Raw genomic sequence first — 26,223 nt, 5'->3', positions numbered from 1 at the left:
ATCTTGCAACAAAAGAAAATTTCAAAAAATTTTAATTCGAAACAAAGCTAGCCATGAAAATATATTATGACGTATTTTTCTATTGGCTATATTTTGCAGAGTTAACTGTTAATAATGAGTGGTGTCAACAGCCAATTGTGATTTTTAACTATTGTACAATTTTTTATAGTAAAAAATTGCTTATGAGTGGTACACAGCGTTACGAAAAATTTGGAAAGGGTACACAAAAGTCATAAGTTAGGGAAACACTGCGATAGATGAATGAAGAAGCTAACATAAAACTGACGGATTTTTCACTGTACTGATATTTTGTTTAAAAAAAAGTTCATTAACGAAGGAAAAGTGAAATAAATTCTATTCAATTTGGGGAGCCCCTCTGATGTGGGGGGCATGGGCAAATGCCCCGTATGCCCCTATCTTAGTCTAACTCTGATTTTCAACTCATTTTTTTTTTAAACTCTGAAACAGATAAGTAAAGCAAATACCGAGAGAATCACGTTTAAATGTCACTTTCTCAGCGATTTTTATCTCTCTCATAATTTGTGCGGAAAAAAAATGCTTTCCAAGAGCACGAAAGTGAGAAAGTAAAAAAAAAAAAATAAATAGAAACAAATATCTATCCAGTTTCTTTAACTTGTTGCCAAGAAATGTTTTAGAATTTTCTGTCAAAAACCAAACGATGTTTGAAAAAATGAAAAGTTAAAAAAGAGATTGACAGCATCTGTTTCACAGATTTTTTGAGGACTTCATGTATTATTCTTTCCCCAAAGAGAAAGTTTTCTTTTCTTTGTGCTTCTTTCAATGACAGCTGCGCCGAAGAACATTGGAAAGGAAATAAAAAGAGAACATCTTGGGGGGGGTGGGGGGAATTTATGCTCTCAATGTTCACTTAGCATTTAAATTCTAGCGAATAACTCGGTTTCAAAACACTGTGAATGTCGACATTAACATTTTCTTGTTTGTGAGTTGAATATTTTTCGTTTTATCATTCAAAAATGGTTCCGCCATCGACTGATCGTAAAGTCACGGTTCCCGGTGGAACACCGAAGTCGAGCATCACTGACTGCGGACAGTGGGCGACCCCTTGGATCAGCCTGAGTAGGGACCGAGGGTGTGCGGTATGGGTCCTCGTTAAACTGTTCTACCGTAAAGTGCTCGACTTCGCGGGCAGGTCGTCGGGTTACCGAAGCAGGGGAGCCATCCCCTCTGCAGAGGATCAAAATGGCGATGGCGTGTCTTCACATCATCCTCAGGGACGTTTTCCAAAACGTCGCTAATAGCCCATTCTGCAGCTCTAGTGCGACGTAAATTAAAAGTACCTACATTCACATATGGAAAGCTGAAAATTATTTTTACTTTTCTTCAAAGTTGAAAAGAGGAATTCATACAGGGGTGTTCAGCCAACACCTCCTATAAGTAGGAAGACCTCAGCACGGATCAATTTAGTAGTCCGATGTGACGAAGTTGATGAAAAATAAAGAAGATGTCATTACGTTCGGGGTACTAAGCCGCGCAGTGGTTGAAAATACAAAATACAGTGAATTCGCGATAATTCGAATCTGATAGGACTGACGAAAAACTTCGACCTATCGGAAGTTCGACTTTCCGTTAGTTTCGGTTTTGGACTTTCAAAATATTGTCCCATTATTTAATTAATGCTTATTAATTACAAATCTTCTAAATGCTTACAATATTTAAGATCATTTTTCTGAGAAGCCATTTACGATTAGACTGTTTGAAGCACTTTATAATACCCTGGTCCATCGATTGCAACTTTGCTGTTGTGTTTGGCGGGAGAAACTGCAAGTTTACTGCTTTCAAATTAGGTAGATCACTATGCGCTGTGCATTTATCCATAAAGAGTATCACTTTTCCTTTTTCAGCGAAGAATTTCCGATCCAATTTTCTTACATAGTCTTCAAACAAAACTGATGTCATCCGAAACTTTTTGTTAGAGTTGTAATCCAAAGGATACGTTTTTACATTCTTGAAACATCGGGGATTTCGGTATTTTCCGATAATAAGTAAGGGCATTTTCTCTGTCCCAGACGCATTTCCTCCAACTAGGACAGTCAAACGTTCCTTGCTCATTTTACCCCCTGAGCAGTTTTCATCCTTAACATAGTCTTATTTGGAAGACATGTAAAAAATAAGCCCATTTCATCAATATTGAAAACATCATTTTATCTGCATCCTTGAGGTAAATTTGGTAACGTTTCATTTAACCACTGTTCACATACTTCAAGAGGGACAGCTTTAGCTTCTCCATGAAGAGTGCGAAAGACATTGTGTGTGTGTTGCAAAGGAAGGGGCAAGATATCAGCTCCTAGACTTTTTTTCTTGCTTTAAAAGGTCCAAAAAAATCGAGTTAAAGGGAGTTAAATTCGAGTAATCGAGAATAATTAACATGAAATTGAAGATAAAAGGGTCGGGACCTCATAAAAAAATCGAGTTATAGTAATATTCGAGTTATCGTACTTCGAGTTATAGCGAATTGACTGTATGTCATTACTAAGGCCCGGATTTTGATGACATTTGCATTTTTTGCATTTTTGGACATTTTTTATCTTTTAGAGCATTTTTTTAGATTTATAGGGCATTTTTCTTTACATTTTTGGGGCGTACTTTGCAGTTTAATGCATTTTTTAAAATTTTTTGTTAATTTTTTCCAATTTTTTATCAATTTTCATTATTACACTGGCTTCCAAACAATGAAGAAAATCTATAGGATATTAACAAGTGAAGCAAAATCTTTTCATATTGAAGAAGAATTGTCAGTAAGTGAGACCGTCTTTTTCAAGTACACACCTATAACATCAGTAGACGTTGAAAGAAGCTTCTGCAGGAATGAAAATTTACTTTCAGACAAGAGACGCTCGTTTACATTTCAAATTATCAAAAAACATTTAATAATCCAATGTAATTCTGATATTTAGTAATATTATGAGATGGAAGTTGTTATATCCATTAAAGTTTCTATACAAAATAAAAATATTTTGGTGTCAATATATTTTCCTTTTTTTGTTATTTTAGAATGTAAAACATATTTTTCAAACTTTAATGAACGTAGAACAAGTATTGCATTGCTTTATATTTTTTAAATGACTCATAATAATTTTAAAGAGCAAAACATTTTTTTAATTCAATATTTTTACTTTATTTAAGGCATTTTTTGCGCAATTTTTGCATTTTTAAGGGCATTTTTTGCTCTTTTTAAGGACATTTTTTGCACTTTTTAAGGGCATTAGTTGAGATTTTTTTGGTCATCAAAATCCGGCTCTAGTCATTACGTTTGGACTACTAAAGGATATTTATGGTAAGCCGCGCTGGGGCCTGCTCTTTTCTAGGAGATGTTGGTTCAGCCGTAGTTGAATAATCTAACGATAACTTATTAGGAGAAATCTTTTCTTATTTGTTGATTTGTTACGCATGCGCTCTGAAACTCTTGCTAACTAGAATATTTTTACCTGCTTCAGTTGGATTAGCGATTTCGCGACAGCATGTTTCACTCAGGCTTTACGCGAGTTTCAGGGCGCAGAGCCTTTTTTTCCCAACAACTTTGGAAGTTTGAAGCATGTTCTCATTCAGTTTTTCATTTTGAAGTTTCTAATAAATAATTTATTTTGGTAATTTAGTTTTATTTCGTTATTCGATGGCTCATATTAGTTTAATTTCATGTTAGTATTCCCCACAGGGGGAAATGATTCAAATTTTTATTTTCAATTTTATATTCTGGCCATATTACGTCCCATAAGATTCTATGTGAAATCTTAATTATTAGTTGAAACTATAAAGCTTTATTGTTTTTAAGCGGTTGAAACTGGTTATTTACGTTCGTGTATCAATTGTTTAACATTGTAATGCAATACGTTAAAAATAAATATCAATAGGAAGCATATAAAAAAAAATAGTGCGTGGAGACCCTCCGCGCCGAAGAAGTTAAACTTCGCAACCTGCGACGTTAATTGTAGAAGAATCAGCAGTCGTAGAAGGATCACTAGTTCTATTCAACGACTCTTTTTCCTGCTCCGCTCGCTTCCGTGCTCTGTAATCACGGTAATAGTGTGCATTTTTCCCTGGTGGATCTCTTGAACCAGTGGAAGTGCTTGTGGTTGCCTCATCGTCTCGCCCTGGAAAATGTATTTGTATTAATAATGTATGTGAATGCGTCATAATGTAATTTCAGAAGAGAAAACCTAACAATCAATTGATATTCACAAGAGACGTACCTTGACATAACCTTATAAATCCGTCGCATTGTGCGTGGGATTGTTTTCACTCATTTTTTACAATTGTTATCCACTACATTTGAAAATAAATAATACTACCCTATTCGCGATCGCAACGAACTATAGGGGGCGTTGTTGTATGAGACGCTTACCTGCGATTTCCATATGAACCGTCATTCAGTTACTCTGGAGCATATATGGCAACGTTACTTTTAAAAAGTAACGAGTAAAAGTACAAGTATTTTTAAAAAAAGTTGCGAGTAAAAAGTAAAAAGTTCTTATTTTAAAAAGTAACGAGTAAAAAGTAAAAGTACAAGTACTAAACAAAAAAAGTAACGATTTAAAAGTACATTTCTAGGAAATCGAAAATTCAAAGTAACCCAAAATTTTACTGAATAATATTCTTATGTTCTTTAATGTTTTTGCAAAATTGTTGTTATTTATTTAATTATTTTTAATTTTGAAAGTTATGAACATTAATTTATTTTTAAATTCGGAAGAATATTATTATATAATTTAATAATATAATCGTATAATATAATTTCAAAATCAAATATAATTTTAATATCAAACTTTTTATGGATTTGCACGAAAAAGAAATTTTATCTATTGATCTTAATTTTTAATTTTTTATTTTTATTTATTTAAATTACCATTGATTTAAAATTGTTTTACTCTATAGAAACGTGTTTTGAAAGCACAAACATAAACAAAGCAAACACGGGATTTTAGATAGCTTTGTAATCCTTGAGCTAGTAAAAAATAATTGAATGTGCAGTATAAGTTGAAACAGAACAGTCTACAGTTTTATTTGTAACAATGGCTAATACTGAAGTCATGCGCGAAAAACATTTTCCGAGCATTTCTGCCTAACGGAATAATTAAAATTTGTAAACGAATTTCAGTATCAGCGGCTAAATTAATACCTTCGAGTTTTCAAGAGTTAAAATAGTAATTATAATAGTTTTCAAGAGCACAAATAGTTCTGAAATTCTTAGAGATTTGACTGGGCGTTGTTTGACAAGGTCGGGCATAAACATAATTTTAGTAAAAAATGTACTAGGTAAAAATGTATTTAGTAAAAAATGTATTAAGACAAAAATGTATTATTGGTGAGTTCAAAAAGAAAATTGAAAAACGTAATAGCAAAATACAACATTTTTTATATAAAATGTGTTAAATAAATGCATAAAACTCGAAAATGAAGGAAAATAACTTGCTAATTAATATTTTTATTCATTTTGCAAAATAATTGCATTTCGAAAGTAGTGTCACTGAGTCAGGAATGACAATTTTAAAAGGTCAAGGTATTTAAGCACGAAGTTAACTGTGAATGCATATATATTGCACATTAATTTTATAAATTAAAAAAAAAACATAGCATTTTTCTTAAATTTAATTTTTCTTTTTTTTAATTTTATTTATTTATTTTTTTTTTAGAAAGCTTACCGAGTTTTAGAAAAAAGTAACGATTTCATTCGACATTTCCGTTACAAGTACTTGTACTTTTTCCCTAAAAAAGTAACGAAAGTACAAGTAAAAGTACTAAATTTAAAAAGTAACGAAGTACAAGTAAAAGTTCGTACTTTTTACTTGTACCGGCGGTACAAGTAACGAAAGTAAAAGTACTGCCATATATGCTCTGGAGACGTCGTTAATGTAGCGTGTAGCATTGCAACGTTCCTTCTTTAATGTGGCTTATTAAATTTAAAAAAGAAAAATGCTTGATCTTCTTTCTTGTACAACCGAAAACAAAATGGTATCTCTTTTTATTAGAGAAGGAATATCCAAAACACATCGGAAAAATATTTGTACATTAACAGAAAAAAATATGTATATTCTTATAAGAGTTAAAACCTAATGCCCGAGAAATAGTATTACTAAATTTAATGATATAACATGAAAGGCCCATTTAAACTTTACATTCTATAGTTTTAAGAATCATATTACTTCAAAAATTAAAATGAACAAAAAGTATACATAAGCCTCATAATTTTATGAAATTTAATTTTGTAAACAACGTTTTTTGACAACAATTTTTATCAAAAAATTTCAAGTTTCAATAAAAATCATTATTTAGAAACTAAGAAACGTAAAATAAAGAATGCTGACGAAACAAAAACAAAAAAAATTCTTTTTTGTCGCCATTTTTAGTGCTACGAATATTCGTCTTTGGGATTTGCCAAAAACAAAACAAGATGCAATTTTATTTTTTCAGGAGGGAAATATTTTACCGAAAAAACGAAAATGTACCAATTCCCACAACATAAAACTTTATCTTGGCAAACGTACGTTTTGGAAATGTTATTTCATTTGGAATCTTATTCATCAGAGTTCATATGGCGATATGATTGTTTTGAATCTATGCTAAACTCTATATCGGCTCATTTTCCACCGAAATCCAATTAACTATTTTGATTTTAAATAAAGTGTTTTATTTTATGAACTGTCGCAAAAATTTTAAGTGTAGATTGGCGGCACTTAAAAACCGCCAAATCTGTAGCGGCGATGGCGTTAATACGTCGTAAGTACCGAATTTTTATTCCATACTTTTCTGAATCATATTATTTCAAACATTGGAATATACAAGAAGTATACATAAACACATAATGTTATACCATTTAATTTTTCAAAAGTATTTTGAGAACAATTTTTATCAAAAAATTATAAACTAAAAAACGGAAAATAAAGAATTCTTAGGATAAAAAAAACGATTTTAAGAATTCTTTACATTGAAATAAAAACTTTCATATTGTTTCTTTTTTTATTATTCTTATAGTTCTTAATCAGACGTTAAAAACCATTCTGTAGAGAACCATCATCAAATGAAAAAAAAATATTTACAAGCAAATTTTTTATTGTAAAAATCATTGCACTTACCTGATTTATGATTCCCGGAGAATTCCAAAATGATAAGTTCCTTGTTTGAAAACTTTATTCTCAAATAATAGATACATAGTTTATACCTTCATTACTTTTAGATAACATACTACACAGCAAAATTTTATAATTGATATGAATTTGAATATGTAGCTAAAAACAGAATAGCTGAATTCTAGTTGAACTTATTCTTTCAAAATTAAAAAAAACTTACCAAGAAAAGGATTTAAATGAATTAAGAATCAGCACAAATGGCACTATTTCAAGTAACTTGGATAATTTTTTATTGTTGTTTTCCGAATTATATGGATACAGAAATATATACTATTCTATAACGAAGAATATGCTATAACTATTACAATTCTGTATGTTCTGAATTCATATTTATTCACTGGAATGACGAAAGCAATGTTGACTTCACTTTAATTCGTAATGAATTGAAGACAGAAGAAATGCATTTTACCTTAATACACACATCTGTAACAGTATCCGAAATCGGAAGTCATCAGTTGCAAGTTTGTTGATAATAGAAATTAAAAATTATTGGGGAATTTTTCTTCAAATGTTTGGCGTGTTCTGTTCCTGAAAGATTTACTAATATTCTGGAGATTTTTTTCAAGTTCTTCGGCCTTTTCCTTAGGGAAATTTTGTTTCCTATTTGCTGCTAAAAAATGGCGTCTGATTCAGTCAATGACTTTGATGGAACTAAATGAAAACGTGATAAATTAATGTCTGATATTTACAGGCTCCCGCTAGACGGCGTACTCGAGCGTTGCGATCGCGAATTAAACTATATGTGTATCAAAACAAACTAAAAAAAATATTTATAGAAAAACAATACTTTTATGCTAGTGAGAACCAAAACAATGTGGAAATGAATGAGGGAAAACTGGATCCTACCACGTGATTTCCCGGCCAATAAAAATGTAGCGTTAAACGTTTAACGCAACCTTGTTGGAAGTCGCATAAGAAGTATAACTTCAATAATCTCCCGGATGAAAACCCATTACATGTATGTTTAAATATAAAAGTATTGCCTATAAACACGAGCAAATCATGTCATTATTAAAACACTACAGTGTCGCTAATAATTGGGCCTAATTATTATAATAGACTAATATAATACCTGATATAATAAATATTCCATATTTATTTAATATATCGTCTAATTTGAATCATATATCGTCTAATTTAACCCATTGAACCAATTAATTACACTTAAAAAAAATTTCTACTTAAAACTTGTGCATTATGTCTTGTTTTAGTTCCTTGTATTTATTAATGAAATAAAAAAAATATGTTGATCTTTTGCATTTTTATTCCTCAAAAAAAATGTGAAGGGAAGCAGTTAAAATCTGTTTAACTCATACACCTATGTTAAAATTATATTTATTTTTTAATGAATGGGTCACAAGTCATTATTTTCCTTGTTTAATAATTAAACCTTTTTCAAAACCATATAAGTCTGTTTGAGTCGCTTTTCATTAGTTGTTTACATGAGTGGGGAGAGAGAGGTTGTTTTCCCAGCAATATTTCCACCACCCCCTCCCCCATGGAGTGTCTCCGGAACAGGTTTATATGGGGGCCTATGAGATATGAGGGTCTTCTTCTCACTTTTATATTCTTTGTCCCTGTCATTGGCTGGTCGATATGAATTCCGCATCCGGCTCGCGCCGACCACATTGCTGGCGTAAACTATCTTCAGTGGTAGACGGATCATGGGTTAGAGGCCCCTTGCCGTCAGACGAACCGTGAGAGGTTTTCTTCTCCGTGTTACACAAATGCGGTTTAGTTCCATCAAAAAGTCCTTCAAGAAATCAAATTTCGCCCAATACTTGAGTTCCATTGTCTTCTGTATTGGGTTTAAGGCTAAAAGGAGTTGAACGTTAGTAGTCGTATACCCTACATTGGGTCGGCTGTTAACATATAAAATAAAAAACAAAATGTATAGGCCGTCATCTGGAAAATACGGTCTCAATAGTTTGATTAGGAAAACAATCGAAAGTGTAAACTTTGCGTATTTCGCCATATCTCAACAACGTATTAAGCAAATTTAAAAAGTTTTGCACACAATTATACAATTTGTTTATCCAAAGATAATTCCATAAAAAAAAATTTTTTAAAAATAATTTATTTTTTTATTTATAAATAGTCGAAAAAATATATGAAATGTAAGGTATACGATTTTAGAAAGCAATTTTCAATGGCGAAGACTCAAAATTTGAACGGAATTGAACAAGCGGAATTTTAAAAATACGCCTTCTTTAAACTCAGGAACAATTCGGTCCATTTTGGTTAAAAATTTCACTCTATGAAAATATATGAAAAGGATACAAATTATAATAGGATGAAAAAAAAGTGTAACTAATCATTCAAAAAATGGGTTTTAATAAAATTAAATAATTAATTATTAAAAATTATATTTCGTATTGAGTTTTATCTGAATTTTCGTCATAAATAGTTCACCAATAAATCACAGTCGTAAATAATCACTTCTCTGTAAAACTCAAAGATAAATCCAATTCAGTTACTTGATTACAGGCATTTACGTATCTATAGTTTTTCTACGTTTAGAACTCCCCCCGCCGCAAAGTCTAAGGCCGTCTTCTGCTTAGAAAAGCGCATTTCAGGGAGGGTAGTTTCTCTTTACTCTAGGACTAACACAGTAGATCGAAGAAAAAGATTCCCTTTTTCTTGCTGACCTGAGCCTGTCCTAAACAGTGACCCCCACACCCCTTCTTGAAATAGTTGCCATAGTCACCTCCGCGGGTCCGGACGAATGTCTAGGGGAGTTCTTACTTTTGACAAACTACAGGTACATAGGTAGGTACTTCATTTACGTCGCACTAGAGCTGCGGAGTGGGCTTTTGGCGACGGTCGGGGAAACATCCCTAAAGATGATCCGAAGACATGCCATCGCAATCCTCTGAAGGGGGATGGCTCCAATGTTTTGGTAGCCCGACGACCTGTGCATGATGTTGAGCACTTTACTATAGAACAGTTAAACGAGAACTGATACCGCGCTACCTCGGTCCCTACGTAGTCTTCCTATGTAGGATCCAGACGAATGGTTAGGGTAGTTTTTACTTTCGACAAACTGTATTCCGTTTCTCATTTAATTTAAACAACATAAGGGCAACTGAATTTTGTTTTAGGTCCTTGGAGTCCATTCATTATAAAGAGACCTGCTTAACAGAAATACTAACTTTAAATGTGCAGTAGAGTCCCGATGATCCAAGTTTTCGCTTTGACAGAGGAAAATCAAATATTTCAAGGATTTTTTTGTCCTACTTTCATTTTTTAAACTACCGGCGAATAAAAGAAAAATCTGAATTTTTATCTTCCAAAAACTGAGGAAAACAAAATCCAACAACGTGATTTCATGAAATGATCGTTACTAACGCACATGAATCTAGCGAAGATGATAAAAATCAGCATATCTATATGTAATTTATGCAAATGGGCTAGAAACTATCGAAAGTACTATAGAAGAACTAAAAGAAGCGATACCATCAGCCTTCCCTTTATCAATGAAAACGTTACAGCAGAAAAGTAATGTAAAAGGTCTTTTTTAATTAAAAACTCTTTAATTCTCATAAAGTATGCTCGTTTTAAGTGAGATAATATAAATTCGACGATAGGATAAATTAGAGGATATATATATATATATATCAATATATATATATATATATATATACATAAGTTCAAAATGAAGATAAAACAAAGAAAAATTATAGACATGTGAAAAAAAGGAGGGGGGGGGGGAAATAATAAGTAAAAAAATAACAAACAACAGTTTAAAAGGAAAAAAAAAGATGAAATTTTATTTAATAAAGATCAGGAAAAAAAATATATATAATCTTTTCATCAGCCCACACGATTATATCCGCAAAACAGAAATTTCCCGTCCATGCAAGTCGATCTGATTTCGCTACTCGCTTTATAGTCCATTTTTTATACTGTTTTTTCTTTTTATTTTATTTTATTTTCTGTTTTTGCATGTTATTTTTACTTACATTTACTTTTTGTGTTCTATTTTATTTGTTGTAATTTTTGTAAAAAAAATTTTTGAGTGCTCCTCACACTTTTGTACTAATATATTTTGCTTTGGCTTTATTGATACAATATCAGAAAGCACTCTGTTTTGCGGATATAATCGTGTGGGCTGATGAAAAGATTATATCTTTTTTTCCGGTTTTTTTTAAATAAAATTTCATCTTTTTTTTTTTTTTTTTTTTTTTTGCAAACTGTTGTTTGTTATTTTTTTACTCATGAAATAATAAGTAAAAAAATAACAAACCTTTCCCCCTTCCCCCCCCCCTTTCTTTTTCATATGTCTATAATTTTTCTTTGTTTTATCTTCTTTTTGAACTTATCTAATGAGTTCTGTTTACTTGCAGCTTATGCGCAATAAATGATACTTATTGTTTTTCTTAACTTTCTTCGTTTTTCTTGTATTTATTTATTTATTATATATATATATATATATATATATATATATATATATATATATATATATATATATATATATATATATATATATATATATATATATATATATATATATATATATATATATATATATATATTATGATAATTAGACCAAATAATTGGACGTCTTGATAATGACATGTTTTGCACAAGTTTATAGGCAATACTTTTATATTTAAACATACATGTCATGGGTTTTTATTCGGGAGATTTTTTATATACTTCCCATTTGTATTTATTTTTAACGTATTGCATTATAATGTTAACCCATTGATACACGACTGCAAACAAGTGCAAACCGGTTTCTGCCGCGGCAAAACAATAAGGCTGTATCACCTGATAATTAAAATTTTGCATAGAATCTTACAGTGCGTCTCATAATATGGATAGGGACTGTAATATGAATTGTATGTGGTATAAATTTTGTATTAGGTAAATATATTACATTTATACCTACTCTTTCCTTTTTTTTTTATACTCATCGCTTTAACCGAATTTTTCGATTTATCCGAGTGAGTCGTGGATCACATTGATTCGGATAATCGGGATACTACTGTATACACTTTTTTTTAAAAAAATTTTATTTTTTTGTCACTTCGACGAAAATGATTGTCTGATGAAATCTTTTTATATCACTTCACTTAACATGCACGTATGGCTATTTGGAGTGCTTCCAACTTTCAAACGAAAATCTGGCAATATTAATCATAAAGAACCTCCAACCAGTGAATTTCAACTATGGATATTTGCTATTCGACATCATATATATTGCGAACTAAAAACGACCCTTTTGAATGGCTTCCAAATGAGAGACGTTTTAAAAAAAAAACATTATTCGAATCACGATTTCAATGGTAAGATGTTGTCCTTTTCAGAGCCTGACTAAGGCATACGGGGCGGTTGCCCCGGGCCCCCACATCAGAGTAGGATCGAATAGAAAGTTTACTAAGATGAATAAAAAGTTTATTTTACATTTCCTTCTTTAATGAACTTTATTTTAAAAATAAAATATGAGTACAGTGTAAAATCCGTCAGTTCTTCGTCATTGATCTATCGTAAAAATGCGATCTTTGTTTCGTAAATCCATGGCTTGCTAGGAGCAGGACTAACAAGGGAAACTAGGGAAGAGTGACTCGCCAATTTTGAAATAAACTAGTGGAATGTATGCCTTATGAGGAATAATTTCAGGGGGCAACATTTGTTTCGGCCCATAGAAGGTCCTGTGAGAGATAAAAAATAATTCAATATATAGAAAAATCTGTATTTTATTACTTCAATGCAGACTATTAATTATTGTAATTATCTCATACTCCAATTAATTTTGTGGTACTTTCACGTACTATATAATGCATATTTATTGTCAAAATTGATTACGAAAATGTTATATATCTGTAGTTTTTCAGAAAAACCTGTCAGGTTAATTTTAAAAAAAATTGACATCAAATTTTTTAAATTTTTTTTTCAAAATTTTTTCTAAATTAATTGGAGTATGTAATTGCATATCAATTAATTAATTCATAATTAATTTACCAACTAATTTATTAGCTAGCAATTTGATTAATTAACCAATTACTTACAAATTAATTAGAGTATAAGACAATTAAAATAACTAATAGTCTGCATTGAAGTAATAAAATACCGATTTTTCTATATAATGAATTATTTTTTACCTCTCACAGGACCTTCTATGGGCCGAAACGAATGCTACCCCCTGAAATTATTCCTCATAAGGCATACATTCCACTAGTTTATTTCAAAATTGGCGAGTCACACTTCCCTAGTTTCCCTTGTAAGCTAAATTTTTGCAATGACGATGGAGAAATTTGGCCAATCAAATTCCTCTAATTTACATTTCAAAAATACAGACTTCTGATTGGCTTCATCGAGCCATCGTCATTTCGAAGATTTAGCTGAATTCCTCCCTAATATCAGCAAAGGTATGAATGTTTCGCAGTTAGATGACAATTAGAAAACTGCATTCGGCATGATGGCCATAGAAGTGTCAGAAACTCAATAATAATGGACAGAATGATGCTTCGTCTGACCATTGGAGGGGACTTTATAGCTTATTTTAGGTTATAGTCAATTCTCCTGTTATCTATGTATAATGAGGTCAACAATTTAAATACCTCCATATAGTTCGGTTCTTTATTACTGAAGTAGTATTTCGTTCCCTCGCTTCGCAATAGTTTGATAAGGAAAAGAAAAAACTGACCAAAAGTTTAAAAAAAATTAGTGGAAAAAACAACTCGTTGTTGGTGCAAACTATCCTTTATTTAAATATGTGCTACCGTTTAATTGAAGAAATCAGTCTATATCATCCTAAGATATCAATCTATATTATCCTAAGGAATCAGTCTATATCACCCAAGTTCAAAGTGCAAAAAAATGAAAGTTATAAAAATTGTTCCATTTCTTGAACTACCTGCACATTGCCTTCTACGCATTCTTTACAGTAAAAGTAATCCCCGGCTTGATACGAATTCCTCATTGCGAATTTCAAAACCGTGTAAGGTTTTCGTGGTTTTCCTCTCCTTGTAACGCGAATGCAGGTTAGTTCCATCAAAAAAATCCTCCGTGAAGGGAAATTTCCCCCACTACTTGATACAGGAATTCCCTTGTGTTCTGGATTGGGGGTTCAAAACAGTGTTACTAGATTAGGATTTTTCCCCCTTAATTTAGGGGGATTTTTTTTATTTTTATCTTCAGTGGACATCTTAGGGGAATTTGTTTTTAGGGGTTTGTTTTAGGGCTATTTGTGAATTTTACTACTAGTTTCATTTTGATTGCGTTCTAATATCAAATTTTATAACTGAATGTATGAGATGGTAATATGAAAATCAATATGTTAAACCAAAACAAAAAGATTAAGTTTTAATTTTAGAACTTAGCCCTTTTGTTGAATGTAATAAGTTATTACTTAGTTCGATCAACCTGTACGTTTGGTGAATTTGAATTCAAATTATTTAAAGTCTTTAATGTGCATGGTTTAAAAATAATGCCAAAGGATAAAGAAAAAAAAGAAGTACGTACAAAAGAACAAGAAAGATTGAGAACACGAAAAGCAGTTTAAAGGTAAATTAATAGTACAATTGTTCATCCTCTTTTTTATTTATCAACACATTATTTCAAATCAAACTTAAATTTTTTTTTGTAGAGTGGTTGACATCGGTGATTGGCAGAAGTGAGTTAGCATTTTGTAAATGTTATAAAGTTGAGTTAAAGGCGCATAAACATTTCTACAGCTAATTTTACTTTGCGTGTTCGATATGAACTTTCTGATGGTTGTCAAAATTTTGTACCTACATTGTACCTCATTGTTAAAAATGTTTAACAGCGAAAATATATTCAAATCAGAAAGTATTGACAAAAAAATATGTTGCATATTTCATCAGAAGTTTAAGCATAATGTCAGAATTAAAATATTAAAAAGACTATATCGTTGATAATAAAATATTTATGAAAAAATGTGCGAGTGAAAAAGTAATGAAAAAAATATTTAAAATATGTTAGTTGAAATTGAAGATAATGTAACGATTGAGATGTAAAAAAGATTAATTTGTTGATAATAAAATATTAAAAAGTATTAAAGTAACATTTTCTATACATTATTTAACTTTTGTACTATTTTTTAATACTTATACATTAAGTTAAAAATTTTGGGGTTTTTTTAATTTTTTTAGGGGATTTTACAACACCATCTGGGGGTGAACGGTTATCGACACCTGGCAACACTGGTTTAAAATGACAAGGCTAAGGAATTGAACAGTCGTGAACTCAAAAAATTGGGAGGGTTGTTCAACGACGGCAATGAGTTAAAATATTTTTTAAGGAAGCACAGAAAAAATATTTTACTGTTTTTTTAAAAAAAATGTTTTTTTTACTGTTGTACCATTAATTAAGAGATGAGAGAGTTAAACTAGTTTTCAAAGGACACATTTCTGAAAAATTCTTATTTCTGACAATTTCTGTTTAACGACGGTTATAAAATAAAATAAAATGAGAGGGATTATCACTTTTTAACCAATAATCGTATAGATTTCACGGAATACATACTTTACTTTAGAATAACAAGCTTTTTAAAAGAACAGCTCGTATAAATATTATATTCCACAAGCAAGGAGTGAATGTTATTCATCGACACTAATGTCCCAAGAATGAAAGAAGGCAGAAAATCGATATTGAGGCTAATGATATTCTACTGGGAAATCTTTTTAAGTTTGCAACGTTTGAAATTAAAAATATGGAGAGATGAAATAACAAGGTTTATCTAAGGTCATTTCCTAATCATAAATCCAAAGGAGGAAAAAAAAATTGAATAAAAAAATTCTGGGATATTTAATATTTTGTAATATAATATTTTATATCCGAAAAAACTTTAAGTTTTTTTTTTAACAAAAATTCTGGTATTTATTATTTAATCCCTTTAAGAACGAAGAGAAAAGTTCTTCTATAGATTTAATACGCACTATAGAGTAAGCAAGATGTAATACGAAATTACCGATAACATCATCATCGATTATAATTATCAGGCGAAATTATCCAGCTGTATTGTTTTGATTCGGATGAAACCGGTTTGCATTTGTTTACGCTCCGGTATCAATGGGTTAACATTGTAATGCAGCACGTTAAAAATAAATACAAATAGGAAGTATATGAAAAATCTCCTGAATAAAACCCATTTACATGTATGTTTAAATATAAAAGTATTGCATGCAAACTCGTGCAAAACGTGTCATTATTAAAAAACTACAATGCGTCTAATAGTTTATAACCTCAATCTAACTAATATAATACTTGATATAATAAATATTCTATATTTATATAATATATCGTCTAATGTATCTATCGTCGAATTTATATTATATAATGTCTCATTTAACCCATTGATACACTAACGTAAACAAGTGCAAACAGTCACGTAAAAACAATAAAGCTGTATAGAGTATCACCTGATAATTAAGATTTTACATAGAATCTTATAATGTGTCTAATAATATATATATATATATATATATATATATATATATATATATATATATATATATATATATATATATATATATATATATATATATATATATATATATATATATATATATATATATATATATATATATATATATATATATATATATATATATATATATATATGTATGTATATTTCTGTGTTTAATAAAGAACGGTCAACCTTTAAAAGGAAATTTGGTTCGAAAAGAAGTTTTTGGAATAAGTGCTGCCAAACACAGGGCTTTATTTAATTTTTATAACCGTCGTTGAACAGCTGACTTAGTTTTTTAGTTTCTACTCCGTAGCCTTGTCATTTTGAGCCCAATCCATAAGACAATGGAACTCCTGGATCATGTGTCGGGAGAAATTTGCCTTCGCGGAGGTCTTTTTGATTTAAATAACCCGTACTTGCGTCATATGGAGAGGAAAACCTCCAATGGTTAGCCTGAAAGCAAGGGGGCTGCAACACATGATCCGTCTACCACTGAGGATAATTTACGTGAGCACTGTAGTCGGTGCGAATCGGATGCGGAATTCGTTTCAACCAGCTATTGCTGGGATTCGAACCCAGTATTTTCTGACACTTCTATGTCCGTCATACCGAGTGCAGTTTACTGACTGTCATCTAACTGGGAAACATTCATGTCCGTGCTGACATTAGGGCTGAATTCAGCTAAATTTTCGAAATGACGATGACTTAATGAAGCCAATCAGAAGCCAGTATTTTTGTAAACATATGACATTTCACGATATGTAAAAATACAGGCTCTTGATTGGCCAAACGTGTCCATCGTCATGGCGAAAATTTAATTGAAGTCCGCCACCAGATTGTGTTCATACGATAGATGAATGAAGAAGCTGACATAAAACTGGCGGATTTTACACTGTACCGATATTTTGTTGAAAAAAAAGGTCATTAAAGAAGCAAATGTGTAATAAATTTTATATTCGATTTGGGGACCCTCTTCTGATGTGGGGGCACAGGGCAAATGCCCCTGCCTAAGTCATGTCGTACATCAGAAAGCCTCCACGCTGTTTTTCATGAGTAGTCAGCGCAGACTATTTGAAAAAGTAAATTTTTTTTAAAGTAATTGAGAGAAATTTATATTTGAGAATATAATCTTTGATGGTTGACAAGTAAACAACACAAACCAATCCAATACACAAATTTTTAGACATATATTTTCTACCAATTTCTTATTTTTACTAGATATTGTAATAAATAACTCCTTCCTAAACTGGACTACATTCATAGTCAGTGGCTTAGTTATGAGGAGGGTTACCGTACCCCCCCCCCTCCGAAATTAAACATTACTTGACTGATCAACTATTGTACGGTAAGTAAGATAATACACATGAGTGTTCTTTATTCATTTTTTGTAATTTAAACGTTTAGAATATATATATATGTATGTTCAAAATGAAGATAAAACAGAGGAAAGTTATAGACATATGAAGAAAAAAAAAAGGGGGGGGGGAATAATAATGAAAAAAAAAAGGATGAAATTTTTTTAAAAAATCAAGAAAATAAAAGATATAATCTTTTCATCAGCCCACACGATTATATCCGCAAAAAAAGAGTGCTTTCTGATATTGTATCAATATAGCCAAAACAAAATATATTAATACGATAGTGGGAGGAGCTCTCAAAAAAAAAATTTTTTTTTTTACAAAAATTACAACAAATAAAATAGAACACAATAAGTAAAAGTAACACGTAAAAACAGAAAATAAAATTTAAAAAAAAGCAGTATAAAACAAAATCTATAAAGCGAGTAGCGAAATCAGATGTACTTACATGAACGGGAAATTTTTCAAGAATGATTTAAAAATATTTTCGCAACAAGATTGCCAGATTACAAACTATGACAAGAAAAGCGCAAATTGAGAGTAACTAGAGAAGTTTTGTTTTAAAGTGAAATTCTTACTGCATTGCTGAAATGATTTGTTATGCTGTGCATTGATTTGTTAGTTACCAAGGATGGGCCCGAAATGGATGTGCGCAAGGTAAGATTATACTGGATAATTTAAAAAAGTTGACCATAAATAATTTTAGAAAATAAATATTTATTTAAGAAAAAATATAAAATAGAAAAGAGAAACATAAATTACCTATTTTGCAAATAATTTTAGCCACGGATTTACCCGAAATGGATTTGCACAAGGAAAAAATTATATAAATTATCAAAGAAAAAAAAATTTAGTAGATAATTTTAACACGGACTTGCCCGAAATGGATTTGCACATGGAAAAATTTTTAGTAAATAATTTTAGTCGCGGATTTCCCCGAAATGGATTTGCACATGGAAAAATTGTATAAATTAATAAAGGAATTTTTAGTAAATAATTTTACCCACGGATATGCCCGAAATGGATTTGCACATGGAAAAATTATATAAATTAACAAAGGAAATTTTTTAGTTAAAGAATTTTTTAGTAAATAATTTTGACCACGGATTTGCATAAAATGGATTTGCACATGGAAAAATTATACAAATTAACAAAGAAATTATTTAGTAAATAATTTTGGCAACGGATTTTACCGAAATGAATCTGCACATGGGAAAATTATATAAATTAACAAAGAAAATAATTAGAAAATTATATCCACAAAAATATACGATTAATTTAATGATTTAATATAAAATTTTATTACTTTAGTTGGGTATCCGTTGTTTTTTATCAAATTTTGAAAGAGTTTATCGATTTGTTTTTTGGATAAATAAATATTACTACATATTCTTTTAATTCTGTTCATTTCATTAAAAGTGGTATTTAAATAGATGCTCCTAGAAACATTAGAATTCCAAGTAATTAGTTTATTAATATTAAAATTAAAATCATTTCTTTTATCGTATAAATCAATAAAGCAGATATTTTCAACTTTTATAATACCCAAGTCCAAAAAATTGAAATTAATATTATCATCATGATTACGAAGTAAGATTAATTCCTCGGGGTAAATGTCATTTAATAAAATAGTATAGTCTGGAAAATTAAAGATAATTAAGTCATCAATATATCTAAAAACAAATTTAATGCTAAGAGTATAATTTTTTTCATAATAATGCAAAAATAAGTTAGCTAAGAGAGATGAATAATTAGATCCTTGTGGTACTCCATCAATTTGAAGAAAAATATCCTTTCCATTGTAAAGATAATTATTAAAAAGACAAAAATTAATCAGAATTTCCCAATTATCAAAATCGCAACGAAGGATATTTTTAAAATCATAGTAATAATTCAAAAGGACATCTTTTAGTTTAGAAAGGGGAATGCTATTGAAAAGATCCTGGAAATCAAAAATCGCAAGCTGTCTTATAGGTCTCGCCTATAAGTTTCTCCCCCACCTGAATGATTGATGGAGTGGGCGGAGGAACTCTATTGTAAAACCGCACCTGTTCAAGTAGATCATTACTCGCCAAATCTTTATGATGCCAACGACGATAAAGGGTCTCAAATGGAAAACTGATTTACCTCGTTTTTGAGAGACATAGTTGATTAATTCTTCCTTTAGTGGGAGAGTGAAACTTGCGGAATTTTTCGGATGCACAAGGGATTTTTAGGGATTTGAGTAAAAACATTACACGACATTTCCAAGTGTTTTTGTCATGGGTACCGTTCAAATTACGAGGGGGGGGGAACTCCGATGCTAACTTTTTGAAGATTATTTATACATACCGTGTGTCTTCGTATATTTTTTATACTTAAATTTAAATTTAATACTGAATTGCATTATCCGATTGAAAATGCTGGGTATAATCAAACTGTAGCCTTTGCTTTTTTATTTATTTTTTTTGAAACCTCAAAATGATAGTAAAAAAAAAATCAGTATACCACAATGATAGTTATTTATGGAATTCAAGTGAAGATGCTACCGTTCATAAAAGGTGCTTTATGAATAGTAACATGATATTACCATAAAAGATGCTTTATGATTAAAATTTTCTTACTATGCTATATTAAAAAAACTCATAAACATTAAAAGACTCAATTAAAAAATTTTTATTACAAAATAATAAAAAAAAAAAGATATTCGTGGCACTTCAGTTTTATAAAGCAATGCTTTCAATTTATTTTTCTTTTTTTTTATCACAATGCTTTTGTTGCTGTTGATTCATTTGTCGTCGTCGTAAAATGTTGGCAAAAAATTACAAAGGCAGCATATTAATAATCTTTGGACGTAAATTGGAGACTAGTGTCCGTTTTAAAAAAAAAAATTCTGATGCTCTAGTTATAAGCAAAAATATATTTAGGTATTTTTTAATTATAAAAAACACTCGAATAGTTACTAAAAATTCGTATAGATTATCAGGAAATAACTTGTGTATTTCTTTTAAAAGCGTTATTCGAAAGTTTTTTTTAAATTTTTTTTTTATTTTTTATAAAATTGTATCAATAATTCTTACTCAAAAGTATATCAATAATTAATTTTGTAATTTCAATAATGAATAATTGTTTTTCTTAATTTAAATCTAAATAAGGGCACATTTGAAGATTGTTTGGAAGTGTCATGTTTATAAAATTTTAATTTTAACGCAGTAAAAACAATGGTGTTTCATGTTGTATTTCGTAATCAAAAATTATTAAAATACTAAATATAATATTTTCACTTATTTTGACTTAAATTATTCTAAAATAATGAGAAAAATATAAAAATTCCAGTTAAAAAATTAACGATTTAAAATATTGTAGTGTAAAATAAGTGAAAGAGTAAGAGTGAATCAGTACAGGAATAAAAAGTATTAAAAATTAACAAAACAAAAAAAATTTCCTATATAAGCACCTGTTATATTGGGTCTGGGTTGATAAGGAGTTGAATTTCCAGTTTTGTTTGTAAAAGAGGGGAGAGATAACAACACTATCTTTATCACTTTTTAAGGTTGGCTCCAAGCAAACAAAATGGCTCAGTTTGAGTATGTCGAATCAATTCTAGGTGGTAAATTAGTTTTATTTAATGAATTTTTATTTAGAATAAGGATGAAACACAGAACGAAAATCTATTATAAGGGTATTTCAGATGATTGCAAAGCTTCCTTAATTCTAGAAAATGATCATATAATACGTCATAAAGCTCAGCATACCCATGCCCCTGATAAGGCGCATGGGTATGCTAAGCTTTAAAGCTGTGCTGGTTTATCAAAATTTGTATAGCATATAATTATTTTTTAAAAAAAATACCTATTTCAAACAATGTCAACATCTTTGTTTTTTCATTTGTTATTACATTTTGCTAATGTTCTTTTGTATCGCCATTTTGTTCTCTTTGATGCTCGTCCAGATACTTTATCCTCTTTTAATAGTTCTGATTGTTCCACGCAGTTAAACTTTGTCTGCAGTAATTACTTCCTTATAAATACCAGTTTTTTTGGATTCATTAAATTAAAAAGTTCTTTCAGATGTTCTGAATACCCACCCGTGAATATTCCCCGATAGGCCATTATTTTTTTAATCGTTTAATAAAAGTCGTCAAGTCAAATTTACCAAATATTCTAAATTTAAAGGGGAGAAAAAATATTGATCCTATGTGAAATGGAATTAATAGTAGTTTACATATTCTTCAGATTACTGAGTATACAAGTCAATCAAATAAAAATTCAAAAATTGAAACAAATTACAGTTTGTGCATACATTCAAGACTATTTTTAGTGCTTACGAACCTTTACGAATATTTTGTGCATTAGAATAATCTCTAAATATCTCTCAAGAGATAAAAATTACATTTAAAAAAAAAAATCAGAAATTATTAATTTTTGAGGTCTTTTACACCCTTAAGATGGACACTTTGTCAGTGATCATTTGATTATAGTCTATCAAAATTAATTTAATGTGACTTTAAAATATTCTTAGAGATATGAATGATTTACAGTGGATTATTGATAGACGCTCTACTTCTGCATGTTTGTGCGAGTAATTATTCAACAGAGAATACAACTATTGAGTAACAATAATACATACTGCCCTACAATGATGGGCGAGACACTTTCAGATTTTGACATTTTCATTAATTTCTCAAGAAATACTAAGATTATTTTATAACTTTAGAGATACTTAGGTCATTCGTAGGGTTTAATTTAGCAATAAAAATTTAGTCGTCCAAGGGCCACCTTGGTATTCATTAAATTGTCATTAAATTTAATATGGTAGACAAATTTTAAAAAAATTGAACTTTACAATTGTAGATTTTTTTTATAGTACACATGAAAAATTAACAAAATAATATTAATAGAATTAGTAGTATAATATCAATAGAATTATCACTCAAGTAACGCAAACTTAGTTCTTAAAGACCTTTCACAAAAAAATTAGTTCTGAAGTTAAGGGTTTCATTGTCTTCTGAGTTTGCTTCCCTGATAAAATAGCAATCACATGGTATATCTTTTCCCTAATCTACATGATGATTAGTTTGGAGTGGAGACGTGATTTTCATTACTTTTTAAAGTAATGAAAATTTTACTACTGCATTAAATTCTTAATCACCTGTTTAATATATAATAAATATATAAAAATGTTAAATGGTTGAAAATGTTAAATATATAAAAACTTTTCTAAAATTATTCCCCTCATGCATAGAGTAAAAAAACTACTTTAAAAGCTCATATCTTGAGAAATTTTTAACAATTTTTTATATAAACTTAAAAATAGCAATTTCAATAGTAATTGAAAATAGTTCCGAAAATTTCGTTGATTATCTGCGGAGTTATAGCCCAAAAAGATGCAAGAAAAAATTACTATTTTATTAAAATTTTAAGTATGGAGGGATTTGCAAACATCAACCAAAGATACCAATGCATATTAAAATCTTTTATTTCATCTATCCATCATCAATCTTTTTTTAACCTTTCATTCAAATTAATTGCTTTATTTTTTGGCATAAGGTGTTCAAAAATACTTGTTTTCGTTTGTAATTCATTGCTGTTCTTTGAAAGCTCATTTTTTTAAAGTTTGAGAAATTTCATGACCTAAACACGACTAAAGTATTTCTTGAGAAATAATTCTAATTGGATTTAAATTACTTTCTTTTAATTCTGCTATTCAAACTTTTTTCAATGTCTCTTACCTCATAAATTATTGCTCCAGTTTTTATTAGATTTTTTCATGATTCAATGTTATTTTGTGACATCTAATAAAAACTATAAGTTCAACTTTACTTTTAAAAGAATTTTAAAAATATAGTTTACAGGCGTTGTTTATTGGGATATTCTATGTGTAAAAAAAATTTTCTGTACCGTTTTTTTTCTTTTTGTATAAAATATAATTTCATTTAAATTTAAAAAGATTTTTGGATTGAGCAAATTGATTTACATTCCTTCATTTCGTATGACAAAAACCAACTAACTATATTTAATTTATTTTAGTAAAAGGTGATTTTTCTGAAAGCTAATAAATTGTCGAAAAATTTATTTGCGAAAAAGAACAACTAAGGTTTTAAAAAAAAGGCTTCAGGATCAAGATTTTTGAAAAAGTAAGAAAAAAACTTTGGATTTGGGAAAAAAAGAGAGTTAATTATAAAACCGCATTTAACAATGTTGTGCTCAATAATAATAAATAAAATTGACGTGAAAATATTTTGTTAATACCATTAAAGACTATTGAATGATTTCTCAGTTCTGTACTGAACATGAATTTAATTTAGTTCTTTAGTTCGCAAGTCTGTATCACGGCTTGAATATCAATACATAGAAATAGTTTCAATCATTATCCCATAAAATCTTGAGAAAAATAATTATTTTTTCTAATTATGTTTTAACGTTGCAGTTACTATATTATGTTAAATTCTTATATGTGTTGCATTTTCAAACCTCATTCATACAGACGATAAATTTTATGGTTTAAAATTATTAATCATAATAATAACTTTATGATCGATTTCATTAAATTTAATTGACGTAATAATTGTACTCAATGAAAAATTAGATTTGAACTACAATTAAACAAATTCTTAAAGATTTCAAATATTTATTTAATGCGATTGTTAATAACGACTTCGAATGTTTAGAAAAAAATGTTCTGATAATTGAAATTTTATTTAATTTTATAGTTTATTTAAAATTGCAGAAACACTACATAAATCTATTTCAATTCGCTAGACAAGATAAGCTATTCATGAAATGGCGGTAAGTCAAGGTACAGCTCTTTCGCTTCCTTCATTCTTAGAAAATTTTCCCTCTGATAGCTAAGACTTTTCCCTCTCATGACTAAGACTTCCATCTCACTCTTGCAAAGAGGAAAAATCCTTCTTCATACCAGGAAAAATAGTAACCTTGTTATAAGAAATTCGCCGAGAGAAAATATCTATATCATGCCCAGGGAGTATTAAGCCAAGTCCGTTCTAGGGGAGCTTTTTAACGCACCTGAAAGCAATTATCCTTATCTTGACAGCTGAACTTTGGGCGAGGTCTACAATGAACCAAATCGCAATAGAATTAATTTTATTATGTTTAATGAAGTCTAAAATCGGTTGATTATTAGTGATAATCCAAGAGAAACCTTCTTTAAAAATATTGTTAATAATTTTATTTAACTAGTTAGAGAAAATGGTGCCAGGTTTAGTTAGATAAGTATTAGATCCACATGTGATAGTTCTAAATTTTACAGGAATTTTATGAAATTTAGGACTGATAATTAAGTAAGGAAATTGTATATTGCTAATTTTAATTTTTCATCTCTTATAAAAAGCTAAAAAATTTTTAATGACAATATTATTATTGAAATTACTAAGTTTAAAATTTTTACTATTTTTTAATTTATTAGTTCAGCATAAAAATTTTTACAGAATGTAGCATAATTATTGTTAGCTTTGTCTATGGTAGTAATTACAAAATTTTTTTGAAGTTGCTTAATTGATTGAACAATATTAGAAAAATTTGTTGGATTGTTACTCTTATTTAAATTAGCTTTATTATAGAAAACAAAGTTTTTAAAATAATAATTAAAACCCCATTTCCATTCTGTTAGCATACCTAGAGGTTAAGAGAATCTATTTGATATCTTTAAACAAAAACTATTGAGATCATTAAGAAAGTATTTTAGAATTTTATTGATTGATATATGGTAAATGGGTCTGAATTGATACATTCATAATCGAATATATTAATACTTCCTAAATTTTTGCTTATATCATTATAATTAAATATAGTTCTACCAAGAGATTTATTATATTTAAAACTTTTAATTATGTTAAAATCTTTTAATGGAAATCAAGCTTTAAAATTTTTAAAAATGTTGTGAAATTTGATCTTACCGAAAATAGGATTTTGAAAGTTAATAACGAAATATAAATTATCTAAACTTTTCTTTTTATTTGGCGAAATTTTGCTCATTTTGGCTTTTATAAGATCGAAACAAAGAATTTTAAAATGTAAATTAATAAAAGAAAAGTTAATAATAAGATCGTAGAACTTATATACATCATAATTCTTAAGGGAGAAGACAAAATCTTTAATTGGTTTAATGTTATAATGTTTATTAAAATCTTTTTCCATATTAGAAAGAAAATTAATATTTGATTTGTCACTATTAAGAGAGTTTCTGTTACTTCTTGAACCAGTTTACCTCGATTTGTACGCTTGTCTTTAATACGAAAAAGTGAATAAGTTGAGGAGTTATTAAA

At 29.4% G+C, this 26,223-nt stretch overlaps 1 protein-coding gene across 1 annotated transcript in view; it reads left to right on the top strand.

The window, feature by feature from the left end:
* The window catches only part of LOC107450836 (uncharacterized), a 97,421-nt gene that overhangs the window by 19,063 nt on the left and 52,135 nt on the right, over positions 1–26,223 (top strand). The gene's annotated exons all lie outside the window — the stretch shown is intronic.

The sequence above is a fragment of the Parasteatoda tepidariorum genome, chromosome 10 (genome assembly GCF_982258835.1).
Source record: "Parasteatoda tepidariorum strain Cologne lab strain chromosome 10, Ptep-v5.0, whole genome shotgun sequence".
In the NCBI taxonomy this organism is placed as follows: Eukaryota; Metazoa; Arthropoda; class Arachnida; order Araneae; family Theridiidae; genus Parasteatoda; species Parasteatoda tepidariorum.
The sequence above is the reverse complement of the archived record's forward strand: the minus strand, read 5'-3'. Positions and strand labels throughout refer to the sequence as shown.